We start from the raw sequence: 16214 nt of genomic DNA on the forward strand, positions 1-16214 counted from the left end.
TTCTACGCTCGCTTCGCTCGCTAACCTTTACTAATGTAAAGGTGTTACTGTGTTTTACTAAACACAGTAAGTTTTTCAGTATTTAAATAAAAAATTCAGTAATTATTGCAATTATTTATTATTTAAATAATCAAAACATTACTTTTAATTAGTCGAGGTTAGCGGGCGAAGCGAGCGTAGGTTAAGTTTGGTAAATTTATATCTATAATTATAAGCAATTATGCTTATATTTTTTAATGTAAAATGTGTTAATGGTCCGTAACTGTGAAGTATTTTCAAAGTTACAGGATCATTATTGTTATGGTCGACGGGCTAATACGTAAATACCGGTATTTATGAAGTATTAATGCGGTTTAATTTTAGTTACAACTGGTCAGATATGCAGGAAAAGGTTTACTTACTCAAAACGTAGGTAAATTTTTTCACATGATTTAATGCCGCTTTAATAGCTGAAGTACTTTTTTATGATTTTTGTCATAGTCAAACCAATAGGGGTGGGGAAAAACACTTTTTTAATTTACCGTTTTACATGCTTTTAAAAAATATCTTTATATTAATTTTTTTTTTATTATTAAGCAGCAAGACTATGTGCACAATTAGAAAAACTAGATTATTAGTTTAAATCGTTTGTTTTCTAAATTTTATCCAAATATTAATTATAATTTTTTTCACGGCTCTGCCAGGAAATTTATGCAACCTTTGCCGGCTTTTTTATTTTAAAAATTAATTTTTTACCTAGCTATAAATTCATGCTACCTAGTACTTCTTCTTCTTCTTATAATTATTATTTTTTTGTTTAAAAGAACGGTATCTAGCCAATTAAAATATTTACTTCCTCTCCTTGGGTAGTTAGTACACTCTCAACTCTTTCACTTAATTTTGCGTTGATCTTTAATTCTAATATGGTAATTCTCTATCGACACCTTGAAAAGTAAGAGAGACCATTTTTGAATAGCTTTTTCCTTTTCTTCATCTTTTACTTATGCAATGTGCATTCAAGTATAATTCAGATTGTAAATAACTCTTGCTTTCTTATAAGTCTGATTTTTCTTAATACTATAGATTAATTTTCACTGATGAAATTCAATTTGAATATATTATTCAATAAAAAGAAAAAATAGCAACGGAGTCAAACAATTTCATTTACCATTATGTTTTTATTGAAAATTATATTTTAAATGAAAATCGTATAAAATATTATAAATCATTATTATTATTATTTTTTTTTTTTTTGGTGGGGGGGGGGGGTTATATGAGCGTTGATTTCTACTGTCATTAGCACTCGTCACATTCTTTAAAATAAAATTTTAATTCACCATCATGTTTGTCATATGTAAGGGTGTAAAGGGCCATTACATTTTTTTTAAAAAACATAAAAACAAACAAGACAGAACATTTAAAGACAACACTAAAAACATTTACAGGGTGTAAAGGGCTCCAATGTTAAAATGAAAAAATAAATAAAACACGAACTAAAAATGGAAAGAACGTCTTCAGAATACAAAAAGGTTTTAAGCATCCCCGCGGCAACTGGAACCGCCGTTAAGCATTACATCAGTCGCCACAGGATGCCGTGGTAGTTGACTACCCCTCCTATAAATTGTCTTGTAGCATGTAACCCATCAGGGTCCACTCAGCGTCATAGGAGCAATTCATCCACCTGTTCAGGACGGCCAAAGAACCCTTCGACGGGGAGGTTGCCCTTCCCGGTTCTGTGTTCCCGGTTCTAGCGGATGAGTATACAGTACATCCGTAGTCGAGTTTCGATTGAACCAATCCTTTATACAGCTTCAGTAGTATTTCTTTCTCTGAGCCCCAATTGATGTTGGATAAACATTTTGTAATGTTTAGGTTTTGTAAACGTTCCATCCCGCCACATCTGATTTTATAGTTCTAGCGTTTTAGTTATATACGTTTAGTTATAGCGTCGACATCGGCTTCGATAACTCCAGTTGTTTCAGTGAGTATCGTCCAAGCTGTGAGGTTCGTCCAATCTGCCTGATCAAACAGCTATATTTTGGAGATGGGATATATTTTCCTTGTAACATCAGTTAACATTTGCACTGGTAAATGAGCGCTTCCATATCGATTCTCATGGAACATGGAAAATGTACCTCGGTGCTATCGATCCACTTATAAGTGAAAGATATATAGAGAACGTCAATCCATCTCTGGCACTGAAAAACGTTTCTGAACCATCATTTATGATAATGAAATCAGAATTCAGTAGGAACGTTTCCAATTCTCTTCCACGGGGATCTACTCTATCCGATCCCCAAAGAGAATTATGTCCCCACCAGTAGTATGTGTGGGGAAAGCTGAGCAGTTAATTTTGCCATGACATTTTCCTTCCAATTAAAATTCCGCAAGTATATGCTGCAGATAATGATCTGCAGCGGACGCTTTATTCTGTTTGCGACCGCTTGCAGATTTATGTTTATTTTCACCGCTTCGGTGGTAACTCTAGTCGATGTTAATATAGCTACTCCACCTCTAACTCTTGTATTTGACGGTTGATCTCGCCAAAATATATAGTATTTTCTTAATTGGAGTTCCAACGCCCTGCATGATGGCATGATGTACCTTCTGTTCTGTCGTATGTGCTTCCATTTAATTTATATGTACGACAGCTTAACGACCAAGGATCTGCCGCTTTCGTTCTGAGCGAAGTTCCTTGTGTCAACAATGTCAATCTGGGGATGAATCTTTTTAGGTTTTAATGGTTCTTTTCGCTGACTAGATTTAATCTTAGTATCGATAATTTTCTCTATCATAGTCGCAAGACTTGGTGCAATCGTAGTAAGCAACTGCTCCACGTTAACTATAGATGACGAAGAGGCAGAAGCTGTTTCTACATAAGTCGTTATCGGTCGAGGTGAGCTATTGTTTACAATTTTCCTCGCCATGGATTGCTTACCTTTTGAAGCGTTTTAATCTCCTGAATGGTCGTTTCCAATTTATATACCGGGCAGTTCCTTGATCGGCACTTGTGGTGCCCTTTGCGGTTAATGTAGACTGGGCGATCTTTACATGGATCACCATCATCTGTTTTCATTCCGCATACGCAGATTTCTTGCGCTTCATATCTGACCGCAGTTTGTCTGAAACGTTGACACTTAAAACATCGCATACATTGCGGGATGAATGCGCGTACATCAAGCCGATGTATGCCGGCTCGTACTTTTTCAGAAAGATTAGGCCTATTGAAGGTCGACACATGCAAGGCTAAAGGAAGAACCTCACCATTTCTCCTCATGGTTAACCTGCGGCATTGAATGACTGCTTGACTCGACATTTCCTCTACTATTTCTTCTTCCGTGCAATTATGAATATCACGGAAAAAAACTACTCCTTTCGATGAGTTATGCGTACTTGTACAGACATCCCAAACTCACCGATCTTATTGAGAGACTGAACCTTTTTGGTTTTGATTGTCGTTAACAGTTTCAATGTACAATCCATTAAAAGTCTTTCAAAGCTCCTTGGTAGGATCACCAGCACAATTCGTAATCTCTTTAGCAATTAAGAATGGGCTGACCTTCTTGAAGTTTCCATTTCCCCTCGTAAAGACTAAATATCTTGGTTTCGACGCATTATTTCCAAACAAAGCTTTCGTCAAGTCTCTACTGATTATGATGGAAATTTTCGGTTATAGCTTTAAGTTTCTTGAATTCATCATCATTATCATAATTTTCCGTTGCGCTGACAGCTTCATAGTGACTCGCAAATTTCTAAGCTATGTCCGAAGACGAGTCAGGAGCTTTTCTTCATCCTTGATACTGGTAACCTGGTGGTAGAATGATCCACCGGATACCGCTTTGACTTTGCTCCATACCTCTGCGCAAGTTGTCTGTCCTGTTATCAAGGAGACATATATTTTCCAGGCGGTTCTTTTGTCAGATAAAATAGCTCTTTTGGCGGTAGCCCTGAATTTTTTAAATTTGATTAAATTCTCTTGGGTAGGGTTTTCTTAAAAATGTTAAAAGCCCTTTTCTTCTTCTTAATAGCTTCATGTACAGCTTCCGTCCATTAAAAAACAGGTGGACGTAGCATCATCCCTGAGGTTTGAGTTATTTGGTTTGATGCTGCAGCAGGGATGTCATTTGTTACATGTTCAATATCGCTGTTGATGTCTCCAGTTAGATTTTGAAAATGGACGTCTCTAGTGAAGCTAATCCAGTCAGCTTTACCAAAAACCCATCTCTTATGCATGGGATACAATTTAACGGATGTATTTAATAACACCACGATTAGAAAGTGATCACTTTCACGTAAATCTTCATTTACTTTCATTTACTAATTAATGCCCTATAGCGGCACTTGCAAAAGCTAAATCAATGCAGGATGAAGAACCATCCCTGACATTAAATAAGGTTCCTGTACCAGTATTTAATAATACAAGATTTGAATTTGACAGAATACCTTTAATTAATCTTCCCGCAGGGTCGAAGCGATTGGATCCCTAATAGGATTATGTATTTGTGGGATTGCCTCCCACAAATACGACAGGAGGAGGCAATTGTTCTAATAGGTTTTTTAAATCCTCTTCTCTCCGGTTTAGCTTAGGCAGATATGCATTGCGTAAGGTCATGTTGACTGGGCGGTATTTGCGTATAGCCACCACTTGTAAATCAGTACATAGATGAATTTCTTCGAAGGCACAACGAGTTGTTGAGATGATGGCAACTCCTCCTCTTGATCTTTGATAAGGCGCTTGATCAAGCCTAATTATGCTATACCCTTTCAGTCTCAAAATATCACTATTCCTTAAATGCGTCTCTTGTAAGCAAGTGGATAAAGGATTTAGCTCTGTCATTAGCAGCTGTAACTCACCCATATTTGACAAACGTCCATTAATGGTTCCATTGCAAGATCGACTCATTTACACAGACCATTTTGCAAATAGAGTTTTATCGCCTAGGGTTTCCCTTAAGTCAAACTTTTTTAAATTTTTTATCCATTCTTCGCACAGTCTCTACCTCTGAAGACAGGGTGTCCGAAGCCTCGGAAAACATTTTCTTCTACCATCTGTACATTTCAGCCATTTATACCATTTGGCGTATGGCAGGTGATAATTTCTGCTGTTTTAATTTAGCTTATTGAAGTATACGTCATTATGGATTTATCTCTTTTTGATTTTTAGTTTTTAATTTAATTTTTAATTATTAATTTTTAACATTTATTTATGTAATATAAAAATAATATATCCGGGCGCTGATAACTACACTTCGTTGTGCACGCAGGGTAAAAAAATGTTCTTATATTACCATGGTTTGCGCAAAATCTGTATGTGGGGAAATGAGATTTCCTTGGAAGAATGTATAAAATTTTAGGTAAGCGTACCTTTAGTTTCATCTGCTCTGAGAACTAAATTATAAAACGTAAAACTATAAGATAGAAATCTTTGGTTAATAAAATAATCGTCTCGATTTTAGCTACTTCTTAATTTTGATAATAAGAAAAAGAAAAAAAATATATAAGAATTTTTTCTAAGTTTTCTAATAAAATTAAAGAATAAAATTTGAGGTATTATTTAGTGACACAGGAAGTTAAAAAAAATTACGTAAAGCTTTTGTTAATTATGAATGGATAACTGTGAAGAAATATTTGAATTTTGTGATGGCTCATTGATTATAAAAAGATATCTTGTAGCTAAAATCATTGCAGTGTGACTTTGTACACGAAAAACTAACATTTAGTAACGGCAGTTACTCAAAACCTATTACGATGCACTAATCTTTATTAATACTATGTCACCCAATCTAGTACTGAGATATAACCAGATTGTTTATTGTTTACTATATATATATACAACTCTGTGTTGAATAATGCAGTATTTTTATGCAGATATTGTTCTTGGATTTGAGACGCCTGTGTGAAATTTTTTGACATTACGTCACGGATATTAACGACTTTTTCTACGATAACTATGACAAAATATGCGGCAATATTACTAAGCGGTGACATTTTACGGCTAATAACGAACAATATATAATAATTTTATTGAAAACTACTTCTAATTTTAAAGTAAGTTAACAAAAAAATTTAAGTAAAATTATAAGAAATTGTAGTTGAAATATTAGTTCTTTTTACTTTCCCGGTGATTATAGTTATAAAAATAAATAGCAATCTTAAAGAAAATGTAAGGTGATCATGTCAAAAATGAGTATCGGATTTTTTAAAAATCTTTACGTTTTAGGGACCAATTACATCTAGACCAAAATAAAATGTGTATGTCGCACTGCTTTTGATCTTATATCTCAGGTTTGACCAAATCTATTTACTTCAAATTTAGCTCAATTATATGATCATATAGGTAGGTCTATATGATCATTGATCATATTAATTAATTTTTTTAAATCCGTTAGGGGGTAGTGAATATCGCAAAAAAAACAATTTCGACTTTATTCAATCGCATTATACAGCAAACTTTATAAAATAAAATTTCTTATCTGCAATAAATAATCAAAAAAAGTTTCCAAAAATCAACCTCTTACAATTAAAACATATGTTCTTTGTTATTTTGATTTATCACCGGTCGGTTTAATTATTTTTCAAAGATTTTATGAAAGTATTTTATTAAAATACTTCATATATACAGCCATTAAGAAATGTGTACAATTTTTAAAAAAAATGATTGTGTGGACCTAAAATGCAGAAGAGTATTTGAAGATTATTTCCTTACTTCATCCTTTATTGAAGGGGCTGTTAGATATAGAGAAAAATTGACTTAAGCAAATTTCGTAAGCTTAATCTGTTTATGAATAATTTTAGAAAAAGTTTTCTTAAAATTTCTTTTCCACTTTTAACAAATTTATGTTCTATTTTTTTGTATCTTGGCTCAACTCTTTTAATTTTTTTTCTTTTTACCTATAGTCGCATCAATAACTACAGTCATTAGCGACTAATCAAGGTCTATGTGAAGGTACCGGTAAATGTGTAGTCGTGAACAGACTCAGGCTGACCATTCCTGAGACGTGTGATTGGTTGAAACTCAATCACAAAAGAACATCGTATCCACAATATAGTGTCCAAATCCAAATAAAAGCAACTGTCTTTGTTAGTATTTCAACCTTAGAACTCTGGACTTCGAAATCAGCTGATTTGTGGCAAGTTTACCACTACACCAACCCTGTGGGTTAAACTTTATTACTAACACCTTGGAAAGCTATGCAATATTTTGCCAATTTATTTTGTATGGCATAGCAGTGTAATTCATATCTTTTAATTGAATATTCCATTTTCATTTTCAGTAAAATATAATTTTAATTCTCTTTTTATCATTTTTATTTTTTATTCTAATGTAAACATCTACATGAAAAATTACTTTGCAATGAAAATCTATTGAAAATCTGTTAACTGTTTAGCTTAATTAGCTTAGGTAAATAAACTGTTTCGTACATTCATTTTTTCAAAAAGGTTAGATTTTTATAGCAGGAAGAATATTCACATTTTTTACTTAAAGTAGATTAAAAAAAATTAAAGTAATATTTATTTCTGTCAGAGGTAAGCGAAATTCTTGACTTACAGTTGTAACTTGACCGATCATGGCTTATCATTAACATTAGACCTTTTTATCACTCTACGTGTCCATAAAGCTGTAAATTTGGATTATTATTGTTGTTTTAATCCTAAAATAGTATTTATTAAAATATAGTTCTTATTTAATTTCACTTCATTGTGTTATCTGATATAGTTTTAGCTTCTTACATTGAACCTTTTTGAGTAAATATTCAACATCTCGAATTTGACGAATCTTAAGATGGGATATCTGTGTCCCAAAACTTCGAATTTTTGATTCTTAAAAAATGCAGATTTTGGTAGTATTTTTGTCGGTCAGTATAGCACTACACATTAATCTCACAAAAAAAAGAGTTGAAGATTGGTCTTATTTTACTTTCGCTGCCATTTTCTGTTAATATTACAAGATCTGTGATTTAAATTTATCTTAAATTTACATGGAGATGTAAAAAATTTTATCTATCTTGAAAAAAAATTTAAAAATAAATCTTAATAACTGACGAACAAGTGTTTTCTTTTTTAATCTTCGCTGATTTTTTCTTGTAACTTTTGAAGTTGACAAAAAAAACTGATTCCGTTTATTTTCCAATAGGGAAACAATACATATTTTAGTATTATATGCGTTTTGATTAGCTGATTAACTAAATGTGAATAATGATTAAAAAAAAAAACACTATTCCTCGCAGTTGAAGTGTTAGACTATTTCAAATTAAGAATAATATGAGCTTTTTGAGAAGCATAATTACTTCCACATTAAATTGAGAAATCACATCGTACATTTTTACTGATTATTTTATAATTTTTTTTTTTACACGCATAACTCTTCAGATACATTACTACAGAATATATAAATTTCAATGAAATTGATCCATTAGTTTTGGAGATTTTCGAGCTACAATTTTTACTCACAGACCTAAGTATATATAAAATATATAAGAAAATTGCATTTTAAGTAAACGGTATTTCCGTACTTCTCATATCTCAAAACGTAAAGAAAATTTAATTTCACCCCCTATTCCCACCTAGCGATTGAAAATTGCACTGTTGTACTTTTAAAACGGCCTTCTTTAAACACTTTATATGAAATTAAACTATACTAATTTTCGCGGTTTTTACAATGATTCAAAGAGTTTTAAGTTTGTACAATATTAATCAAAACGGTATTACTTATTCAGTTAGTTGTTATAAGTGGGAGTTATAACGTTTTTCAGCCATGGATTGACAGTTCCCAAATACACTAATGTTATTTTAACCGCTCCTTATTGGGAACACTGTTATGTTTTTCTGATTGGAAAAAAATTATATCGTTTAATTCAAGGATCAACTGTTAATTTGATAATATTTTTGTTACTTCTTATATTTAATAAGAAAATACTCCCAGAGAAAATTTATAAATTAGAGATTAGTAAAATATTTATGTTAACAACTCAAAAAATGATTTAAGTTCGTTTTTGTTTAATACGTTATTTAAAAGTTAATTATAAAAGTAATTACTTTTGATTATACCATATTTTTAATAATTCTTTTAAATTATTCGATTAAAAAATGAAGCCTAATTATAATTGATTATTTCTAATTGTAATCTCTAATCTGTTACAAAGTGCATAATATCAAGGTTATTATAAATAACGAATCTTAGAAACTGACCTTTCTTTATAAAAATAAAACGAAAACGTGTTTTTATCTATAAAAAAAGTTAACTGTGCATTAAATTAACTGTTTTTTTCCTTCTATATTCATAACTAATTTATTGAATGAGATTGTGCAATATATTTTTTAATTAGTTTCGCAATTAATTAGGAAATTATTGGTATTATTGCAGCAGTTATTGCAATCATTTTAGGTCTAATATATAATGCAATCAACAGTTTTGTGTATGATTTATTTACATTGTGATTAGCCATTAGAAAAATTTAATTTTGTTGGTTCCATTAATAATTTCAACGTTAATCACACTGTAACGGTTATTATATTTTTATTTAAAAATCTACCTTAATTACTTTAGAAAATATTAATGCGGTTGATACCCATGGGCACATTTCTCATAAACCAGAGTGTTTTAAACTAATTTGTAATTTTAATAATCATCTAGATTGTAAAATATTTATCTTATACGATTTTATATTTTTCCAAGTATTTGTTTTCATAATTTTATACAGAGTTTCATTTTGATCAAAATTCTTTTCATTTTGGTTGCTTCCTTTTAACGTTTCTTTTATTAAAAATACTATTTTTTAAATTCTTTTATTAGAATATTTTATTCGTAAATATTTATATTTATCCAGTTATTCTTTAATTTTCTTTTTCTTCTTTCACTTTTCTTTGAGATGTACACTTTTTCAACAAATTATTTGGTCATTTCCAGTATTAGGTTTACCGTCACTCACTTTCTGCCGTTAAGTGAAATTTGATGATGCATGGTAAACTAATAACAGCACAATCTAAATCAAGTTAAAATGAAATCTACCTTAAGTAAATTTAAACGTTGGTAATTGCTGAAAACGTAAAAGTAAGTAAGGTTTGTGAATAGAATAGAGTGAATGTTGGAATGTTAAACCAAAAAATTGAAAGAAAATTTTTTTTGATCTTAATCTTCAGAAGATTTTCTTTCACTTGTGTACCTTGTATTTCTGAATTAATTTTTTTTCCTTTTTTAAAAAAGAGATTAATTTTGGTTTTATTATTTTTGTTTTCTAATTTCTTGTTACAACTGTAAAGTTTTTTTTACATTTAATAAAATAGATTTTATTAAATGAGATAGTTAGAGGCTATGGCACCCCTCGGAGCTGAGTTTATGTTTAGTTGCGGATCCGGCTCCGGAGGCGGGGGGAAAAAAAGGAGAAAATAGATTTAATTGTAACAGATACATCTGGATAATTTTTCTACAAATCTATAATAGTAAATAGAAGAAAAAAACGAGTATATTATATTCAGCCTATTTAATTATTTATCTAATTTTCAGATAATTTTCTTCAGCTGCTACAATTATGGTTTGCGGGTACAGGACCATCTCAAGCGATGCCGCCGGAGTAGTTTCTGGACTTAATGCCCTTGGATCTATTCGTTCAGAAGAGAGAGAAGATAACCGGGGGATTAGCTAAAGAGGATGATGCGGAGGCATTGCTTGTCCGCAGGTGGCAGGAGAGATGGGATCAGTTGATGAAAGGCAGATAGACTTACAAACTGATCTCGGAACTTCAGAGATGGCTGTACCGAAAACATGGGGAACTGGGGTACTAGTTGATCCAGATCCTACCGGTCCTTCCGGCGCTGACGGTGAGACCTTCGGCGGAATGCGATTGTTGCGGGGAGGAGGGTAATGCAAAACACACGGAGTTCGTGGTGCGATCGTTTCAGGCAGCATAGGAAGCATGCAGGAGAGAGTTCAGCGGGCTTACCACAGAGTACATCGTTGAAACTATGCCGCAAACCGAACGATCATGACACGCGGTTTTCATGATGACGGTTAAGATCATCCGAAGAAAGTTGACAAAAGAAGTCTAGGGGTGAATAACTCCCTCTGAATCTCCCTGGGGACAGGTCCCCGGCTCCAAGGTACAGGTTAAAAAAACAAAAAAATAACCGCAGGATTGCGATGGGTTTGTGGCGGGGGGCGAGCAAGGAAACGGAGGATGGAGACAAGACACATGGGGGCAGTGATAATACCGTAAGATAGGTCCGCCTTCCCATGTTGTAGAGGAGGATGGGTTTTAGTGGGTCGGCCTGCAAGGGAGAATTCCACATTACCATGGGGTTCGAGACTACACGGTACTTTTAAAGAGTTTCCCCCTCCTCCGATAGAAAACAAACTACACCTATGACTGGATTTCCATGCTGGAGAAAAATAATTCTTTGTCTTGAAGCCTGATATTTGCTTTTCTTTCTTTCGGGTCTATTAAATCTGACTTCATTTTATGAAGTTACTAGAGGGTACCGAACAAAAAAAAATCTGATTGAGTGAAGGCTGTTAATAGATGTAGCCATAGATAACCCATTCTCTTGAGAAATAACGTATTGGGAAGTTATCTTGATTGATAAGCACTCCTTTTTTTCCTAAACTGTATTTATTTTAGTATCACACGTTTCATTGACAATCGATGGTACGCTGACCTTTTCCAACATTATTTTACCAGCTAATGTTTGGGTCATGAATTTTGTCTGATAGTACAACTAGAGTGTTTTCACCTCAAATTTTTCCACTTGGATTGCTTCTCATACTGAAAGGTCTAGTTGATCTCCTCGAATGAAATAATTTGTTGAAAATTCCTAAATATCATAAGGGTGATTTTTTTTGTTGTCTGTAAACTCTCTTTGTTGAAACATCTTTTGAATACATTTTAGATAATTCAAAATTATTGATTGAGATATACTATTTGCATTACAATTTCAATATTTTACCATAATTTGTATTCTTTCTTCTACTATTGTTCGATTGTTTCTCTGAAAAAAAGAAATCTGTATAAAATTCCAAATCCGGAATTGAAACATTTATTGGTCATCCCTCACATTGATTATAAACAACCAGTATCATTATTTATTCTGGATTTTTTAAGCTTTTTATTTTATCTGTAAGCATTTTTAGACTGATATAACTTTAGCCGTTTTATTTGAGCATTCGGTATTAAATTACATACATAACACGATTCAAAATCGTCTTTTTTTAATTAAAATATTGTCTTTTTAACGTTAAATTTTTTAAGATTATTATTTTAGAATAATTGGTGGTAATTATGTTTTATTAAAATTTAATTTTCAGTAAGTTGTTTTGAATTAATTACGGGGATTAACTTATGATTCTGGAGTATAATCTTTTTCTTTTTATTATAACAACAGATATTTATCTATTTAATTATTGAATAACTCCTTTTATTTCCCGTGTTTCTTTGTTTATTTTTTTACAATAATCTTAATTATAATTTGAGATATTACTTTCTATAATTATGAAATGGTGTATTGACTTTTCTTGTTCTCCTTAATGTGTTTCTATGACGTTTATGTACGAATTATATGAAATGTTTACATGTATACAATTATTATTTCTTCTTTATAATTCTTAATAATTTATTTAATTTAATTATTCGTATAACTTGCTTGCTCTGATTAATAAAGTTATTATTTACACATTTCCTGCGTTTGTAAAGTTATTAACACTAGAAAAATATTATTATTATTAAAATTTTGTTATATTATTAATAAAAAAATAATATTAATTATATTTAAATGATATGGAAAGACAAACTCTCATCTTTGGCTTAAATTTTTTTTTTTTAATTGTGACAGTCGCGTACTGATTAAAAATAAATAAATAATAATTATAAGTGTGAGACGTGTTTTTTAATATTACAAGATATGTCATACGTTATTTTAATTACGGTTAACTTCTTTTTAGACGCAAGTAGCTTGAGTAAAGTGAAATATATATATATATGTATTGGGCTGTACATTAATTTTTGTTTTTGTTTCCGTATCTGTTTTGATATATTTCTTCTTACAAAATTTATGTTTAACCAAAAAATTATAGGTGAATTAAATTATTACTGAAATGTAAGTAGTACTATATTTAATAAAAGCTACTTTTGACGTCGAGTAAGCATTAATAATGTTTAAATATAACAAAATTAATTGTATTCAACCAACCATCTGGTTCAGTTAAAAACAAATAAGCAAACAAGCATACACCTGGTTTGAAATTTTGAATGTAGGATTTAATTTGTATTTATACTTGTAATAGATATAATTTTCATTTTGTAACAGTATAACTTTCAAATTATTTTATTTTATGTGGTCGACAGTTTTGTCAAAAGGCTACGCTTAGTCCTTGGCATTTAACTGGACATATAAGTACTAACACGTATATAAATTAAAAATAAAGTGTATTTAGTTGGTATATGTAAGCAATTATATATATATTTTTTTTATTGTTTAATTAAATCGTCGTTTATGTTACATATATACTACTAAAATAATTTTATTTTTAATTAAAATTCATGAAAATGTAATCATAAAAGTTCAAATATTACAAAAAAAAATTGTTGTTATTTATGTTTATTGACCTGTTATAATTAAGTTAAATATTATTTTTTATTATTATAATTATTATTTCTAACTTTTATTTGTTACAAAATCGCCTTTTTTATTTATGTTTTTTATTATCGGTTTAATTTATCTTTATTTATTGTTAAATATACATTTAACGTAAATATATTGACTATTAACGTAACTGTATTATCTATAATGCAACAAAATAATTATAATAATTAGTATTATAAAAACTTACTGTTTTTAAAAGTTAAATTGAAATATTTAAAAAATATTATTAGCGTTACATAAATACTCTAAATAAAAAAAATTACTATATCAATAATATTTTCATCACTGCCAATAGATTTTTTCTATTTAAATATGTAGAAATAAATTCTACAGAAAATTTGTTAATTTAATTAGAAGTGTTTCTAAACTATTTTTTAGTTCTATTCGACTTAATTTATTATAATTATAGGGTCATTAATTAAAAAGTTAATTCTAAAAGTGATTGTATTTTTATGCATTCTTATACTCAGTTTATAATATTTAGGTCTATTCATATTTATTAGCTATATATTAAAAAATTGGTAAAAGAATTTAAAATAATTAGTTTATCTGTAATTATTCAGTAACTAATTTATTTACAGACTTCGTTGGGTTCTAAAAACACCGATTACATCTGACCACAGATAACCAGCATGCACCGACTAATTTTGAAAGGTGTTTTAAGGGAATAAAGTTTTTCTCATACTCAATGGCGTTAAAATCGAAATATTTCAGCAACTAAGATACAGAGTTAAGTATGAATTTTAAAATATTCATCATGTCAAGCGCGATAAAATGAGCCCACACCGACTTCGATGACTCATTTCCTAAAAACGATTGAGAGAATGTTAATTAAATTAACCAGTAAGAAAACACGTATACTGTGTATGTGCTCTCTGTTTGGTTTAACGTACTGAGAAATGACATAGAAACTGTATCACATCAAATGTAACAGTGTATGTTCATATAATAAGAAGTTTGAACCATAATCTACATATATATGTAATATGTTATAACCTGATTATAATTACCAGCATAATTATAGGCACATCGATATATGCTTCTTCAGGAGCGATCTTTACCATTGTCGAGAGAATTATGTGTTGAAACTTTATTTATTGATGCTGCGGAGTAACACAGGCCCCCCTAATTATTATTATCTTATTTTCTTTACAAAAATTGAGTAATTAAATTAAATTTGTTGCTTTTTACAACAGTTTCTAAATATATTCAGCATTAGAGATGTGAATGAAAAATCTTTGTTACAAAAAGACAAAAAGTAACTGATAGGTGATGTAGAAATACATATCAGGATTATACAAAAAAGAAAATTATCTGATAAAATTTTAAAGGATGTGAAAGATTAGGATGATGATTTTAGTGGATGTGCTACTGTATGACTTGAGTTTGATATAACCCTGAACCACTTTAAAAAGAAAAATTAATTGATGATGTACTATCTAAAATATTATACTTTGCTGAGGAAATGGAATAGGCTGTATAAATCAATATGCAAAACTTACGTGACTGAAGAAGTATACTTGGATTTAAAAACAATATATTAACATAAATCAAGGGAAAATCAATTTGAGAATCAGTGGCCGTTAATTAAAATACCATCAGTAGAAGATACTTATTAGGCTAATTAACAGGTGAATAGAATGTGTGCTAGAGGATGTGTCAGATGAAGACCATTTTGTTCTTAAAAATAGCTTGGATAAAAGAGAGGCCATTTTACCACTCATATTACTCTTACAAGGTAGTTTAATGAAAATAAAGAACCTAAATTGTACTTTCAGATCCGGAGATGGCAATTTATAGTCCAGAATGAAACGAAATGTGTTAAAGAAAAATTGGACTGAAGTAAAGAAAATTTATACAAAAATCATGTGGCAGTGATATATGCAATATATATATTTTTTTAATTTCAGAGCTTATTACAGTCGGTTACATTTACATAAACCTTTAGTGAATTTGGTCACATCCCAAAATTACATGATAAGGAGTTCTCAGCAAAAGTCCCCAAAAAATTACAAACTAGTATAATAAAAAACTTTTATGCCAAGCATCTGCAATTAGCAACGATGAGTAGTACTCAACACCACTAGAACAATAGAAAGCAAAATAAGATATAATAATAGGAAGTAGAAGTAATAAAATAACGATGAACCAATGTAAAAAAAAAGAAAAGTATATGTAACAAATTTGAAATTAAAGAGTTGAATAGATAATGAACAATACTCGCATCCGAAGTTACTGTAGACACATAAAACACTTTAGTTACACTTATATCTATAACGTGCAGTCGGTTCAACCTTCTAATATCACCCCCATTGTTTAGTAGGTTCAGTGCCAAGTGATTTATGTGGCAGTTAAGCCGAAGTTCAGCTTGAACTACCACATTGAATTGCCTACCACTTCAGCTTAACTTTGAACTTCGATGGTGTATTTCCTCCCGGATGGAGCGTAATCCTAAATAATCCTGGATCTTAGTGTTCGCTGTAAACCAAGGTATCTCTCTAGCTTATTCTGAAACCTCTGTAAGATGTCGACATTGCTTCTACTCGCGATGATCCATAGTTTGATCCCATAGATCCAGACAAGTTTTAGAATTGTTGAATATA

Source organism: Lycorma delicatula, chromosome 4 (assembly GCF_047948215.1).
Source record: "Lycorma delicatula isolate Av1 chromosome 4, ASM4794821v1, whole genome shotgun sequence".
Taxonomy (NCBI): Eukaryota; Metazoa; Arthropoda; class Insecta; order Hemiptera; family Fulgoridae; genus Lycorma; species Lycorma delicatula.